Source organism: Meriones unguiculatus, chromosome 3 (assembly GCF_030254825.1).
Source record: "Meriones unguiculatus strain TT.TT164.6M chromosome 3, Bangor_MerUng_6.1, whole genome shotgun sequence".
In the NCBI taxonomy this organism is placed as follows: Eukaryota; Metazoa; Chordata; class Mammalia; order Rodentia; family Muridae; genus Meriones; species Meriones unguiculatus.
In genome coordinates, this window is record NC_083351.1 from 82,630,973 (window position 1) to 82,647,984 (window position 17,012).

The window sequence follows — 17,012 nt, forward strand, 5'->3', positions numbered from 1 at the left end:
ACCCCAACATCTACTCTATTGCCGGAGTGCATGAAGGGGCTGGTCCTACAAATCCAAACCTCCAGGATCTCCATGACTCAGGACAACAACAAGATATCTGAGAGGAGTCCAAGTGAGGTTACAGTATCTATAGAGTAGCAGAAGCCAGAGGTTTTGTACCAGACCAACAAGTCATTGCAATGAATATTTGCAAGCAAAGAAGTATGATGGTATACTGTTGGACACACTGTGACACACTAAAGCTTCCACAATGAGATTTTTTTTTCTATGTTTCAAGGGGACTGCAAGGGAGGAGGGCAGAGAAGGTGTGGGATGAGTGGAATTGGGGTGCCTGATCTAAAATTCACAATGAATCAATAAAAGGTTTTGAAAAAGTTCCAAAACCAGGGTATACTGAATGTTGTAAGATATCCAAATTCTCCCTAGATGCGCTAGAGAGATTCCCTTTACAACACATAAGATCTTCCTTACCTTTTCTCCTCTGCCCCTTCAGATTCAAAATTCATTCTTTGCAAGGAGATCAGAAGTACTTCCAAGCAACGCCTGTAATAGGGAGCCACACACTCATTTTATAGGGATCTCCTAAATGGTCTGCACTATGCAGGCACCCGAGGGGAAAAAACAAACAAACAAATAAGACATCCCATTTCCTTACAAACTGTAGATGAAGAAAACAAAATGACTCAAGGAATTACAAAGTAATAATAGGTGGTTACAAAGAGTGAAATCTGTTGGCAAATGCTTCTTGGGTCAGAAAACTTAGCTGATGAACTCGAAGTGCTTGAAATGGGATGAAAGGTTGCCCCCTATACAGGGGGCTGGGAGATCGCGGAAGGGCTGGGGAAGCCACACACGCCTATTTGAGGGGAGCCATCACCCTGCGTGCTAGAGGAAAGTCATCCGTGGACCAACATCCTTTACCCCTCTTGAGATAAAGACACAGAGTGAGGAACCCATCTAGAAGTAAATAAAAAATCTCTATGTTCACAAGGTTCCCTGATGACCCCAGGCTGCTTTCTAAGTCTGTGACGCTCTGGTTTACTCAATGACTGTTTGGTCCTGAGCATATCAAGGCAGTTCCTTTCTTAAACAAGTGTAGCCTGAAACATCCACAGTTGCTAATTTAATCCATTACTCAACTTTCATCTATTTCTAATTCATCTCCCCGCCCCAAGTCTCTCATTCATCAAAGAAATTAGGTAATTAAGAATGAAGGATTTTTCAGTATTAACCCCATGACCCAGGAACTACCCAGAGTCCTACACTAGGGGGCGCAGGAGGACAAAAGTTCTGGATCATATAAGCTAGGTCATCTACTCCAGAAATGATTTCCCAATGGCATTACTTGGAAGATTGGAGCTTTACTAGAAATTTTCTCCATTCTCATGAACCAGATGACTCCCCGGACCTTGCGTCTTCTCTCACTCCCCACTCAAGCCGTTGCCTGAGACCCACAGAAGAAAGAATCATGGCTTTTGTCCACACTCCTACTTTCTTCATAAGTGTTTCTTGTTCAATTGGCTTGTACAGCTTTGAATCTTTGACGAACAACATGCTTTCTGTAGGTTTCAAGTGATTTTTTTCTTTTCTTTAAAATTTATTTATTTATTTATATTAATTACAGTTTATTCAATTTGTATTCCAGCTGTAGCCCCCTCCCTCGTCTCCTCCCAACCCCACCCTCCCTCTCTCATCTCCTCCCATGCACCTTCCCAAGTCCACTGAAAGGGGAGCTCTTCCTCTCCTTCCATCTGACCCTATCAGGTCTCATCAGGACTGGCTGCATTGTCTTCCTCTGTGGCCTGGCAAGGTAGCACCCCTGCCAGGGGAAGGTGATCAAAGAGCCAGCCACTGAGTTCATATCAGAGAGAGATAGCCCCTGTTCCCATTACTACGGCAGCCACTTGGACACTGAGCTGCCATGGGCTACATCTGTGCAGGGGTTCTAGGCTATCTCATGCATGGTCCTTGGTTGGAGTATCAGTCTCAGAAAAGACCCCTTGGCCAAGTTTTTTTGTTGTTTGTTTGTTTGTTTTTTGTTTTTTTTTTTTTTTTTTTTTGGTTCTGTTGCTTTCCTTGTGGAGCTCCTGTCCCCTCCAGGTCCCACTATCTCCCTCTTCTTTCATAAGATTCCCTGCACTCCTCTCAAAGTTTGGCTATGAGTCTCAGCATCTGCTTTGATACACTGCTGGGTCGAGTCTTTCAGAGGCCCTCTGTGGCAGGCTCCTGTCCTGTTACCTGTTTTCTCCCTCTTCCGATGACCCTCTGCCTTTTAAAATCTATTTTTTTTTAAATCCTCATGCTCCATTCTCCCTCTCTGAGTGGTTTGGGAATGAAGAATTCAGAGATGACACTGCTGGTCACTGTGACACTAACTAGACAGAATCACATTTCATCCCGTCCACATCCTCTCGCTCTCTCCTGTGTAACCCGCCCTCCAGTGTGCTTGTGTTTTACCATGCGGAGGATCTAGTTTAACCCCAGCGTCTATCACAGGTGAAGCACCGCCCCCCCAGCGCTGCTGCATCTGCACAGCCAGCAACTCAAAGGTTATGGTGAGCTTGTCTTAGCAGTGCAATGGGTTTCTGATCCTAGAAGCTTTTACCTTAATGAGGACCTTTTAAAAAGTTGTTGTAAGTGAATTCATTTCTCATAAGGCTCTACTCCCAAATGTTAAAGTTGTGATTCCTGCATCAGTGTGAAATCCCACACTTAAAACAAATTGGAGCCCACTCCAAAACAGAAATAAAATTATTTCAAAGGATGACAGAAAAACATTTCTTTTGGCAAGAAATGACAGGAAGCCAGAAGGAGCCGAGGAGAAACCCAGTAGAGACTGTAAGCAGCGAGAGACCTTCTCCATATGTGCGGCCATCAAGAGTCTTACAGCCTTGTATGTCGTGTTTGCAGGACACAACTCTGTCTCTGTTTTGTTTCTGTTTTTTTCTTTTTTTCTAACTCAACCACTCCCTCCTGTCCTCACTCCATCCCTCCCCATTCCATCCCTGTAATGTTGAAAAATGCTTCTTATAAGAGAAAAATACATGATGAAGCAAATGTACTAGATGAAGAGTGAGAAAACCAAGGGTAGGCAGCATGCCCAGTCAATCTCAAAGGAAGACTGGTCACATGAGATTGATTGGCACAAAGACCTGATTAGGTTCTTTTCCATAAAATCTGAAAACAAGAACTTTGAGCTTCTTTTTGTAACAAATGTTATGTAAACTATTCTATGGCATGGCTCTGGTGGACCTAAAATAAAATAGTGTGCAATGTGTGTTCCGTAGTTCCACTAGACTTCCACTAGTAACATATTCAACATCTCTGGCATTGTTTATTATTGATTATTATTATTAATTATCATGTGGGGATGCTTTTCATGCATACGTATCTGTGTACCACACATATACCTGGTACACACAGACGCCAAAAAGGCCTTCGGATCCCCTGGAACTGGAGTTACAGTTGGTTTTGACCCACCACCATGTGGGTTCTGGGAATTAGCCTGGGTCCTCTGGGAAAGAAATCAATACTCTTGACCATTTACCCATCTCTCCAGCCCAGCATCTCTGGTTTATTTTCACCAGACAGTCAAAACCATTTCATCCAGTGGTCTTCTGCTCTGCCATCTCTGCTTCATTTCATGATGTAGTCCTTTGACACGAAACACACAGAGAGGGTCCAACAAATTGTTGTATGCTTTCTATGTATACAGACTGTGCCGTGCCCTTTCCATCTGGGAGAACACTGATTGGCCTCTTCCCTGAGGCTGGAAAATACTCAAGTTCTCTTGAAGAAAAACAGTCTTTTCCCAAAAGCCAAGAAGCCAAGCTAGTTCACTCACTTCTGCAACAGTTTAACCCCATTTTTGATTGGGTAAAATTTTCATTTCTGTAAATAGGTGCTGTGCCCACCAGGCCACCTTCTTCAGCATGGCTATTTCTACTGCTTCATATGAAAATGAAAATCTTCCAGTGTCTAATCTCGAACACATGTATGGCCAAGAAAAAAAAAAAAAAGAAAGACCATTCCAGCCCACGCAGTGATCCAGGCAAACAAGCCAGGGGCATGGGCTTGGAGAAGTATAAAGAGAAGGAATAGAGAAGGGGAGATAGCACAGGAGGTAAAGTGCTTCCCTTGCAAACATAAAGACATGATTCTGTCCCCAGAACCAATATGAAAGGAACAAAGAACGGCAGTCACAGCATTGGGGACAACAATATGGCAGACAGCTGTCTGGGGCTCAATAACCCAGTTAATAAATAAATATAATAAATACAGTTATACATTCCTAAGAGGGAAATAATGCTTCCCCGATGCAGGACAAGGGGTTCCCTGATGCAACCCATGACCATGGTGGATGGGTTTGGGCGTGGATGTTTCCTTGGGATCCCCTTCTGTGGGAAAAAGGTTAGTTCTCAGAGGAATGTGGTGCCACAGGACTGGCAGAGGGTCCAAATTTGTTCACACAACTGTGCTACAAGTCTGCTGCTGAATTTTAACCCTGAAACCACCCTCAAGTCAGCATGAGTGAAAAGAAGTAAGCGAACACCATTGTTCTAAATAAAAGAACCAGTGTTAGGAAACGCTTTAGCAATGGTTCTCAAACTGGGTCACAATCCTTTTGATGGTCAAACAACCTTTTCACAGGAGTCACTTTAGACCATCGGAAAACACAGATACTTACATTACAATTTATAACAGTACCAAAATTAAGTAATTATGAAATAGCAACAAAATTTATTTTATAGTTGGGGGTCACCACAACATGAAAAACTGTATTTGTTCATCTTCAAAAAACATTTATTAGTATGATTAAAAACTTTTTTTTGAAAACAAGAAAGAGTTTTTAGTGGCTCTACCTTATAACCAATATTTGGAATTGAATGGGCAGCTTTTTGCCAGTCTTCGTTTATTAAAAGCAATCTATCGGTTCCATGACATGACTATTGCTTTGTCTGGGAATTAGTCTCTCTACAGCAATTAAGAATAAAAAAATGTGATGGGGACCTCTGGAGACTGCCATTCTCAGTATCATGTAGGAATTTAAAAAGCCAAAACACTAATTCTTTCTCTGTAGTGTGGAAAGTAGTGTTTTTTTTAAAACAAAACCCAACTCTTTCTGTATTTTAAATCAATCAGCTCTTTAATCAGGAGGGGGAGGAGTAGCAGCAGCAGAGGAGGGTCTGGCCAGAACAGAATATGAAAGATCACCCAGGACAGTGTGCACTGGGTGATGTCTGAAGAATCCAGAGGTCCTTTGTGGGAGTGGCTGTTTAGCTGCCATGAATGTCATACATGAGCACTTGCGAGCCGCTTCTGTTAGAGTGAAGCTGGATGTGCAGTTCCAAAGCAGCTAGGCAAGACCAGACGGTCCCAGAACCATGGAAGGAAACGTCTGTGCTCAAGACATTCCCAATCTGATGCATCAATTCACCAAATATTTACAACGGGCCTACTTTATGCTCGGTGCTACATATGAGACTGTGTTTGGTCAGGGATCTGAGACAAAAGGGCCAGCCTCAGCTATTGTAGAGAGCTCCTTTGGTTTTGTAAATGGAGTTGAATGTGAGGACATTTTCCCAACCTCCTCTCAGCCAGCCACCCTTCTAAACCCCAGAGAAGTACGTGTTCCCTCCTCCAGCCTCCTCTCCTGCCTGCCAGAGTTTCCAGATTTGTTCTGTTTTGCAGTTGCGTCAAAGCCGCACTCAATTCCAATCCTCAGAGAAGGCATAAATTAACATTTTATTATGTGTACTTGTTAGGGTCTCTTAAAGTAGACATGCAAATTTTAGTCTCCTATAATAAATCAGGGCATACCCAGATTAACAGAAAATAGAGTGGGTTGCCCCAGCCAAGGCCTTGGAAAGCAGGGCCCTGCCAAGCAATCTGAGGACAGATACTCACCTCAACTCCTGTTGCCCACTTGCTGACCCTGGCCTCTGGCCATTTCCTGCTCTGTTTGGCATCCCTGTACTCCCTCTGTAGATGCTATTAGCTTATGGCTCCTGATGGACTTTTGTTAACAAAGGAAAAATTCACAGGCAGTTGTAGATGAGCCTTTCAGAGGTCTCTGAGATCTCTGGCAAGTAAGAGTAAGAAAGAGAGAGAGAGAGAGAAAGACAGAGAGAGAGATTGATTTTGAGTGTCCATCAAACAGCTGGACAAATATTCCTGCCTTGGCCTTCCACATGGAACCTCTTATTTAGAGACTACCTTTTTGGTTATTCATACAAATGGGACTGGATTTTAGTTTTTCAGCTTAAAGCCTGGAAAACCTTCACACCAGGAACTCGGGGCTACATTGAGCTTGGCCTGCTTAGGTGCACCGATAGTGGAGAAGTCAGCAGATGTAAAAGTAAGAGGCACAGCTCCCCCAGCACCCATTCAACAGTGTTCTGTGTTTTTGTTGATATTATTATTGTTGTTTTGGTTGGTTGTTTTACATATTGATTAGAGAAAAGAACAAAAGGCTTGTGTGTCTGTGTGTATGTGTGTGTGTCTGTGTGAGTAATTCTCCAGATTCTTTTCTGCATTCCTCATGTATATCCTTAGAAACATCTGCCCTCTAGGGAGCATGTGTAGACAACCCCATACAAATAAAGAAGATGCTACAGTTTAGATCTAGAAAATTTCCCCAAGGTTTCTGTGGTAGAGGCTTGGGGACAGTGGGTCTCAGAGCTGTCAGGAGGAAAGGCTTGCAGAGAGTCTTCACATCATGATGGGGTGCTCTGAAGGGAGACTGGGAAGCCCAGATTCCCTCCTCTTCCTCTCTTTCATGTGCTACTGTACAGTGAGCAACTTGTACTTTACCGCAAGACCATACACTGCCTTGCCACGTGTCCAAAAGAAACGGAGGCATGCAACCGTGGGCTGAGACCTCCAGCGCCGCGACCACAAACAAACCTTTTCTCTTGTAAGGTAAACCTGAAGGGTCTGTTACAGTAGTGGAAATCTGGATAACACAAAGAAGAAAAGAACCTTAGGGAAATGAGGCTGTGTGGCTATTTCCTCCTAATGAAAACACGTTCTCTTAGAAGGAAGCTTCTAAAGACTAAGGAAAAAAATCCTATGTCTCTAGAAGTTCCTGAAACTTAACGGGATTCCTAATACCTTTCTCCAGGGTTATGAAAACAGCAAGAATTCTGGTTAGAGAAGAGTCTCTGACCAGCCAAGCTGCTCATATGTCACACAGGGAGCTTTGGAGATTGATCTGTCATTTGTCACTGTCGACACTAGGGTAGGACTTTTGGTAATGAGGCTACCTTTGGGTCATCAGTGCCTCTCTAACAAGCTTCTTTTCCATACTTTTGTAAGTAACCTCAGTAAAATCACATGGTTTCCTAAGCCATGCTTGAGCAGAATTCTTACTTTGGGCTGTCATCCCTGTGTGGCGTGAATACACATGTGTTCACATTTCCCCAGGAAAAGCCACACCATGGTTGGTCCACAAGTATTCATGATCAAGGGGAAATTCAGGTTCTCATACTGTGGGCAAGAGAGCTGAAGTGCAAGGGCCGAGTGCTGGACCAGAACTCACAGCCATTGAAGGGGATCCTACTAGAATTCCCCCACCACACAGAGTACCTTGAACACCACCTACATGTAGATCCTAGGTTAAGGGACTGCGTTGGTATGCCTCCTGCATCCAGGAGCTCGAGCTGCAGGTGAATTCTGTCTGACACTCCCCTACAGTTAACACTCTCAGTGTGTATAAGGAGAGTCCCATATTTATAGCAAGTACTCAGCAGTCTCGGAGCTTAGATGTCATTGTCATATATTTCCTCTCCTAAGTACCTGCTTTTTATCCTCTCACCTACCTCTTTTTGCTTCTCCTCAGCCTTCCTACTTCCTTTCTCTCCTTATTTCAGTCAGTTCTTAGCATCTCATTTCACCTTCCTGCTCTGTAGAGAGCTATGTGTGGTTCTTACCTTCCCCCAGTGGCATTTAAAGTGTTTCTTGGTGCAAAACATCCTATTCATTGCCATAGAAACAGGAAACTCAGTGTGGAAGAAAAAAAGGGGGGAAAGGAGTCTGACACTCTGTAGCTATGCAATTCTGTTATTTTGCCCAAATCCATAAATGGCAACATGCTGGGAGATATGCAAAAGCCAACCCGCTGTTAGAACAAGCGAAGGAAGGGCTCCTCATTCCTAGGAGAGTTTGCACAGGTTTTAAAGCAGGCAAGGGCTGGCTAGTATGCAGAGGGATGCTTGCCTTCTCTCAACCCCTGTCAGGGTCACTGGCTGTAAAATGACATTATGATCATCCCCATCACCTTCTCACTGGGGTCACAGGAAGGTTCTCAGGATGAAGCTTAGTTTCACCCCTTTCTAGGCTCGCCACGCCCTTGGAAAGCACAGGCTGGTGTCATCTGTTCTTTACTGTGCACTCCCTGACATAAAATTGAGAAGATGTTCAGTCACATCATTCCTAAAGAAAAGCCACTCAGCACTGACCATTTTTGAGAAGTAGTAAAAAGTTCCAAACATTTACATCGCCATGCCGATCTAAAGAAGAGCCTTCTTCAAATCACTGATTTCAAAGATTTCCCACTGCCCTCGTTTGTGGGGCTTTTGAGCACTCCAGTTCCCTCGTGAGCTGTCATCCCTGAACTGGGAATCTGGGTGGAACAGAGCTCAGGCTATATGTGTTCAGACTTCAGTGATCACGGGCTTTCTCAGAGGTATTCCAAAGTCCAAATGCAGAAATTCCCCACCCCTCTGCCAACCAGAATCTCTGTTCTAACTGTGATCTTTACCTTGTATATTTGGCTATTTGGTATCCATCATTCAGAGGCAAAGCAACAGCAAAATTGTTGACTTCTCTACATGCTTGCAAAGCCTTAGTGTGTGGACCTATGAAATTCATTTGCAGAGCCTCCAACCAAGCTAGAGTTTTACCTACAACAGTCTCTTTTAACCAATTTAGTATAGTGTCCTGTGGTGGTTTGAATAGGTTTGTCACCATAGACTCATGTGTTTGAGTGCTTAGCCCATAAGGAGTGGCACTATAAGGAAGTGTGGTCTTGTTGGAGTAGGTGTGGCCTTGTTGCAGGAAGTGTGTTACTGGGGGACCAGGCTTTGAAGTCTTATATGCATGCTGAAGCTCTGCCCAATAGAGAAGTCAGTCTCCTCCTAGAAGCCTTCAAATCAAAATTTAAAACTCTTGGCTCTTCCAGCACCATGTCTGCTCACAAACCGCCATGCTTTCTGCCATGATGAAAATAGACTGAACTTCTAAAACTGTAAGCCAGCCCCAATTAAATGTTCTTTATGAGAGTTTCCTTGGTCATGATGTCTCTTCACAACAATGAGAACCCTAATTAAGACATGTCCGCCTACATTAAACCATTCAGATTAGGAACTACTTGATAGGAGGTACTAGCCCAGAGTCTACCAACATGGCTCAAATCCTGTTTTGTTCCTATTGTAGACAGGACAAAAATGGGTCAAGGGGTGGGAGTTCTGGGCAGGGCCTCCTTTTCACTCCTCATTAACCCTGGCCCGTTTCCCCATATGAAACAGCATGCCCCACTTCTCTTGGAAGCTGTGATACATTCCTCTGCCAATGTATTACCTTCTGCCAGTCATCTACCTAGACAGAAATCTACCTTGTCTGTTGTATCAGTGATGACTATCCTGTCTCCTTACATACACATCACAGCTAAGGGAATACTGTCCTGGGGTCATGATCTCCTAGATAGTTCAGTAGCATCTTCTATAAATAGGGTGGCCATATGTCCTCTTGTGCTCCACAGAGTCCAGCTTTACCCCTGTTGACCTGTGTCATTATGAATGCTTTCCTCATTCCCTTTCACAGCATTTCATGTTTTGAATATAAATCATATAGCCACTCTAATAGAAAAGACAGAAAATAACCATCCATTAAATAGATAAATGTCTTTTTTTTAAACAGAGAACTAATTACAACTTAATCATTGTTCCGCATATCTTCACTTGAGAAAAGGGTCTAAATGAGCATTACAGACTTTCTAAAAATATCCGTGTTTGTCTTCATATCATATGCAAGGAGTTCAGGAGGAAAAGCCAGCTGCATGGAGTATGTATACAAATAAGAATCATGATGACATTGGAGTGTGTACTGAGAATGCAGTCCATTGTCACTAAGAGCCTTACAAGAACAGGAAGCACAATGGGTCTACAGTTTCTCAGTCATCTCCATGTTGCTCAATATTTGGCATCCAAGAATGCCTCAGTACTCTATGTGCTAGGTACCGTTGGTGCTCTTTATATTATGAACATTCACATCAGCTTCTAACATCATGGGGCTTATTCTATAAAGTAACACTAATAAATATGGGAAGTATTTCAGAAGACGTTATCATGGGTCATTACAGCCCAAAGAAGCATTTATCCCAATCCTTGGGATTATAGCTGAACTTTGAAGTAAGTTACGGGTGCACAGATCAAGCTGCAAGACTCCAGTGGGAGCTAAACAGATGGGCTTAGAGACTGTTGCTCATGCTGATACAATACAAAGAACACACCTGAGGAGGCTACAGCAAGAGTTTAAGAGATTGTCCAGCACCAAGGACTTAACAATTACCCAAGTGATACTGACAATTTGATCATGAATCCTGTTTTTTGTATCCTTTGTTGTGGTGGTGGCTTTATTTATTTATTTGTTTCTTTGTTTGTTTGGTGTGAAGAAATTAAGACCCTTGGGGCTACCAGATAGATAAATTACAAAAACTCAAATGGAGATATCTGATTATGGACGTTTCCATTTTTTTTTCTATTTCCTTTTTTTTTATTAATTACACTTTATTCACTTGGTATCCCCCTGTAGCTCCCTCCCTTCCCCCCTCCCAATCCCACCCTCTTTCTCCCTTCTCCACCCATGCCTCTCCCCAAGTCCACTGATGGGGAGGTCTTCGTCTCCTTCCTTCTCTGATCCTAGTCTATCAGGTCTCATCAGGACTGGCTACATTGTCTTTTTTTGTGGCCTGGTAAGGCTGCTCCCCATCAGGGGGAGGTGATCAGAGAGCAGGCCAATCAAGGACATCTGCTCAACCATGTTCATAGCAGCTTTATTTGTAATAACCAGAAGCTGGAAACAGCCCAGATGCCCCTCAGTTGAGGAATGGATACAGAAAGTGTGGTACATCTACACAATGGAACATTATTCAGCAATAACAAACAAGGAAATCATGAAATTTTCAGGCAAATTGTGGGAACTGGAAAAGATCATCCTGAGTGAGGTATCCTGGAAGCAGAAAGACACACAGGGTATATACTCACTCATAAATTGATATTAGATATATAATATAGGATAAGAATACTAAAATCTGTACACCTAAAGAAGCTAATCAAGAAGGATGACTCTGGCTAAGATGTTTCCACTTTTTAACATGTACCCAAACCCTTGGGTACATGTTTCCGGATTTGGACTTTGGAACACCTCTGAGGAAAACCGTGAAAACTGTTCATTATTCCTTAAGTAAGAAATAGTGATGGACCGGGTGCTTCAACACACCAGCCATTGTTCGATGAGGAGAGAGCTGGAATCTGCAGAGGGAACGATCAGCTCCCCCAGCACTCAAGTCTCACAGAGGTTGTTTGACCTTGGGCTGGAGAAGCCTGTGGCACACAGTGGCGCTGGTGACAGCGCATATGTCAATGAAAGTTCACCAGTTAAAATTGCATCTCAGCTAGGTTTTGTTTCTCTGAGTCCTCATCAGATGCAGGGTTGTTTTGCTTTTCTACAGAGTTACAAATTTTAAAAAGCCAGCTCTAAGGATTGGCTGAAACTAATCTGAGGCCAGAGGAGCTATCCTGCTTAATTTACCTGACTTGTTCAATGTCTCTGGCATAAGGTCTGACTTGTTCTCCCCAGGCAGAGTAAATTCCTATAAAAAGAAATACCTAAAACTGGCCCCTGGAATGTTTCCAGAGCCATGGGATTTTAAGATGAGAGATACTGAAGATGTTTTTTCCTATATTTTCTTCTTTTTTTTTTTTTTTCAATGCAGTTTATTTAGGGACCTTGAACAATCCTCAGACCCTGGGGAAAGCCAGCCCACAGCTTAAATAGCCTCTGGGTAGCCAAACCAGGCGTGCCACGTGGGCAATGCAGATAGGTCCACATACATGGAAGCAAGCCAGATCCTCGGCCTTAGCCAAATGTGGAGTTGTTTGTGACAGAGAGCACTCACCATCGGGAAGGTGGAAGGCAGAAACCAGCTCCATCTTTAAGGCATAGCATTCCACAGCTCTCTACAGTTCCCCCTTTTTGTTTTAGACGCATCAGGAAAAATAAGGAGTACCAAAGTTTGAGCTCTGTTTAAGAATCCCTCAAGTGACATTCTTTTACTTCAAAAGTAAACATTGTTAGATTCTAAACCTTGGGAAATCTGTTGCATTGCTAACCTATGCACAGGAATTTCTGATGTGTGACTTATACATATGTATTCTGTTCCCCCAAATTATTTGACACCTCATAGAACAGCCCAGGGGAGTCCCAAGGTCAGTGCCCTCTACTTTCTGTCTCTTGCCTATCATCTTACTCATCATCAAACTTCTCTATGATGCTCCTTGCTCTCAGAGCCCTGGCAGATGAGAACTGGTTTGAGAAAGGGTATTTGTAAAATGCCCACTAAACAACATTTTTGAGTGTGAAAAGTCAGGCATTGCATTATTTTAAATGCTTTATCATATTAAATCGTTATAACTCCATATATCATACTGATCCCATTTCAGGGGTGCATGAGGAAAAGTGTTTTGGGAAAATAATTCAACATCATCCTGTTAATGATGATAATGGCTTGGATCCAGGTCATTTGAATGACAAGCCTATAGTCTATCTTCATCTAGAATAGAGCGATGTCTCCCTGGATGTTAGTGATACAAACCACAGCAAGGCAGGAATCACTTTCCCAAGAGCACACTAATGGTCATTGAGACTGACTTTACTCTGGGTTTTTCCCAGACTTTACAAAATATCGTTGACCAATAAAAAGTGTGCATATTTTATATATGCAGATGCTTTAATGTATAGAAGGATTGTGAAATAGCTCACCCCTCGGATCACTGTCAAAAGCCTTCCTACTTCCTCTGCTTGCTACTTTGTTTCTATAGCTTCAGATTTTTTTTTTAATTTTATTTTCTGTGTCTGAGTGTTTGCCTGTATATGATTTACATGTGTGCCTGCTGCAGGCAGAGGCCAGGGTATCAGATCCCTTAACCGGAGTTACAGATGGGTGTAATTCTCCATGTAGTGCTGAGAATCAAACCCAAGTCCTACAATATCTTTAAGTGCCCTTAACCACTGTGCCATCTTTCCAGGCCTGGTCTTAAAATTTTCAGTATCTGTGAAAATAAATCACATCAAGTAAAGTAATTCTGACATTAAAATTGCTTCCAGTTTTCACAGAAAAAAAAAAAGTGTATGGAGCATTAATTTTGATTAACTTCATTGAATTGAGAGATGCTCAGGAGATGAGTAAAAAAGGCCTCTAGGAGTATTTGTGAGGACTGATATGGGAGAGGATCATCTCTGAATATGGGTAGCACTGTCTCAAAAGCTGGGTTCTCAGCTTTTGAAAAAAGAAGAGGGAAAAGATTATTAGAACAAGCATTCTCTATGTGTGTGACTACCTTTACCTCTCTGTGTGTCTGTATGTTTCTGTCTCTGTATTTATCTATTTATATAGCATCTATCTATCATCTATCTGTCTGTCTCTCTGTCTACCTATCTATCTCATTCTGCATTCTAGCAGCCATAAAATGAGCTGCTGTGTCACACTCTTTCCACCATGATGAACTGACACCTTCAAAATCATGAGCCAAAATAAATCTGTCCTCCCTTCAGAAAACGGTTAAATTTTAGTTCACATCCAGAGCCTTCTTTCAGTTATAACACATTCTTCTTCATCACCATTACTGCTTGTCTTCCTCCCTTGAGTTTCTGATCAACACACAGCCCCACTCCCAGACGCAAGCTCCTGGAAACCCTCTCTGTTACAGAAAGCAACTTGGAAGGACAATAAATTTATCTTTAACCAATTCAGAAAAACCAACACCTTTTCAACTTCCCTCTTCTCCCACTGCCACAATCTGAGCTTGACTCTCTGGTCATTCACTTCCTCATATCTGTAACATGAGAAGACAGGCTAGAGAACACCAAGGCAAATGCTAGAGAACACCAGACAGGGTGTTTTGTAAGGAAAATTTTACATCAAAGTCAGATGCTCATTGACATCTTTCAGGCTCTCAAGACAAGAGTGTGAAACAACTCCCTGCCATAGCTCAGACACAAGGACACTCACCCAGGGGCAACACCTGTAGGGAAATCTTGTTCCTTGTAACTACCACGCTGGGATTTCTGATGCTGCCTACACAATTTCCATCTAGTCAGAGCTATACCACCCTGTTTCTGGTGTAATCACACTCACATGGCTGAACACAGACACTAATTCTGGCAAACTATCTTCCTCCTAGTGGGAGGCTTTTGGAACACAATAAGACTTCTCTATTATCCTAGACGCTTTCTTAGGAAAACCAAACTTTCTAGGCACTTTTCAGTTCATTTCCACTCTCTTCCTCTCTTGAGATGCTTGGAATTGCTTACTGTCCTTGGCAATGTCCTGACATTACTTCTTAGGAAGTTACAGAAGGGCATGAGATAACAAGACCAAGTCTCCCTGTGTGCAGCATCTGATCAAGACCTTTCTGCAGTGTCCGCTCTAAGGAGATCCTCCAGCCCCTCCCTGAGAGGAAATGGTTGTAATCTGCAGAAACATGTAGGTAAATTAGAAGTTTGTGCCTAAAGTTCAAATTGTATTAGTTGTTTAAAGTGGGCAGAAGAAAGACATATCTTCCTTCTAAGAAAGTTACTCAGGTTCTAATTCCTGAAGCCCACATGGATATCTTACCTTGTTCTGCAAAGAAGGCATCATAGAGAGGTCAAGTTAGAGGCCTTCAGTTATGCAGACTATTCTGGATTATAGAGATGAAGTTACTCTAATCACATGAATCCTCCATTAGACAAACTTTCCTGCTGAGATTAAAGAAATGGGCAAAAGACAACTCTGATGACTTTGAAGATACAGAGACCATGAGCAGAGACCATGTATCCTTAGTGAATGAAAAGGCAAGAAAGATGTTTTCTCTGAGCTTCTAAGTCCCGTGAATACCTTCATTCACCCCAGAGAGAACTGTGGGATGTCTCCCCTCTGGATTATAATGGAACACGTCACTACTATTTTAAACCAAGACCTTTGTGAGAGGGAGTTAACTACAGCAGAGACAGGGAACTAAATCAGTCTCAGAAGCAGGAAGAGACAATCAGAGACTCTTAACTTCTGATAGTCATCATCAAATATCTACCTCTAAATTGGCAAGTGCCTGTTAACAGCCTAGTGTAACAACTGACTGTTTGTTTTTGACAAATGTGTGCCAGCATGCCTGGTGCCACTGTTACAAGGGTCAAGAAAAAGCCACACTGTCTCCAAATGAACCCTGCAGCTGCTAATGTTGGGAAGGGGCGGTCAGCATGAGAAATTCTAAAAGAGGAAACAAACAAACAAAACTAATGTGATCAACACTGGCCACGTGAGACAGAAGCATACCTTGCCATAGATCGCGAAGTCGACTGAAGATGAGGAAATGTCACGTCACCTCCACATTCATCCTCAACACCGATGTCCTTCTGAAGTACAGGGTGAGCAAGTGCACTGTAGAGCTACGTGTCATGTTTTCTAGGGTGGGAACCACTACGAGGTACTGAGAATCTTTGACATTTTCTGGAGTCAGGAGAATGGCTAATCTCAACTCACTCCAGGGCAGCCGGGTTTGTGTTCTGGAACACAAGTTCATGACCCTACCCTACTCCCGGGCCTTTACCACCACTAGCTTCCCTCTCTGGGACAACTGAATAGAGAAGTAGAAAGCCTCTTCCTCATTTAAAAATGGAGCTCCTGGGAGTGACACTTATTTTGTCATGCAACCTTTGACCATTTGGGGAATGCCTATATGGTGCAACCCCACTTGTGACAACTAAACCTTCTTTTTGGATGTTTTTCTGCTCCCTAAAAACATTTTCCTAAAAGAATTGTTACTATTCTAGTGACACAAAGAATCGTGTCAATGTGAAGAGGGACTGCCTCTGACATAATCTGATTGGCCTGCTCTTTGATCACCTCCCCCTGTGGGGGAGCAGCCTTACCAGGCCATAGTAGAGGACAATGCAGCCACTTTTGATGTGAACTGATAGACTAAGATCAGAAAGGAGAGGAGAACCTCCCCTATCAGTGGACTTGGGGAGTGGCATGCAAGCAGAGGGAGGAGGGAGGGTGGGATTGGGAGGGGAGGAGGGAGGGGCTTATGGGGGGATGCAGAATGAATAAAGTGTAATTGATAAAAAATAAAAAAAAAAGAATCGTGTCTCTGGTGTATTAGGTCAGTATCAGCTGTCCGGTGGCCTCTATCCTCCAGCTCTCAGCTCCACTTTCAAACTGCACACAGGATGAACTGCTTCCACCTTCTGCAACAGTGGCTACTGGTGGGTAAGCCCTAACTTTCCTTCACTTTTCCTCTGCACTATCACCTTCTGCATCTTTCTGTCATTTCAGAGAAGGTGTCAGCTCCCCTGAGTTACTACATAGTTACCATGATGCTGTGGTTTCCTTCCGGACCTTATGTCCTTATCGCTTAGGTCCCCTTTCAGTGAGTGGAGAACTTTCAGTGAACAGTTAGTATGGAGTATTCACTGGTACAATAATGATGAAAGAATAAATATAATGAAATGATTTCATGCCAGTTCCATTGAACTCAAGTTTTGTTGTTGTTTTTTTCCTTTTGGGTAATGTTGTTATTTTAGCTGACATTAGCTATTTGTATAATGACAACCATTATAGATTTTAAACATATGCAACATATTCTACAACATACTCAACTACTAGGCAGATGCTGTGGCAATAGATGAAATAAGTAAGAGAAGTTATGATAGATGGCTTCTCTGCAGTTTGTGGACTTGGGGAGGCACTTTTT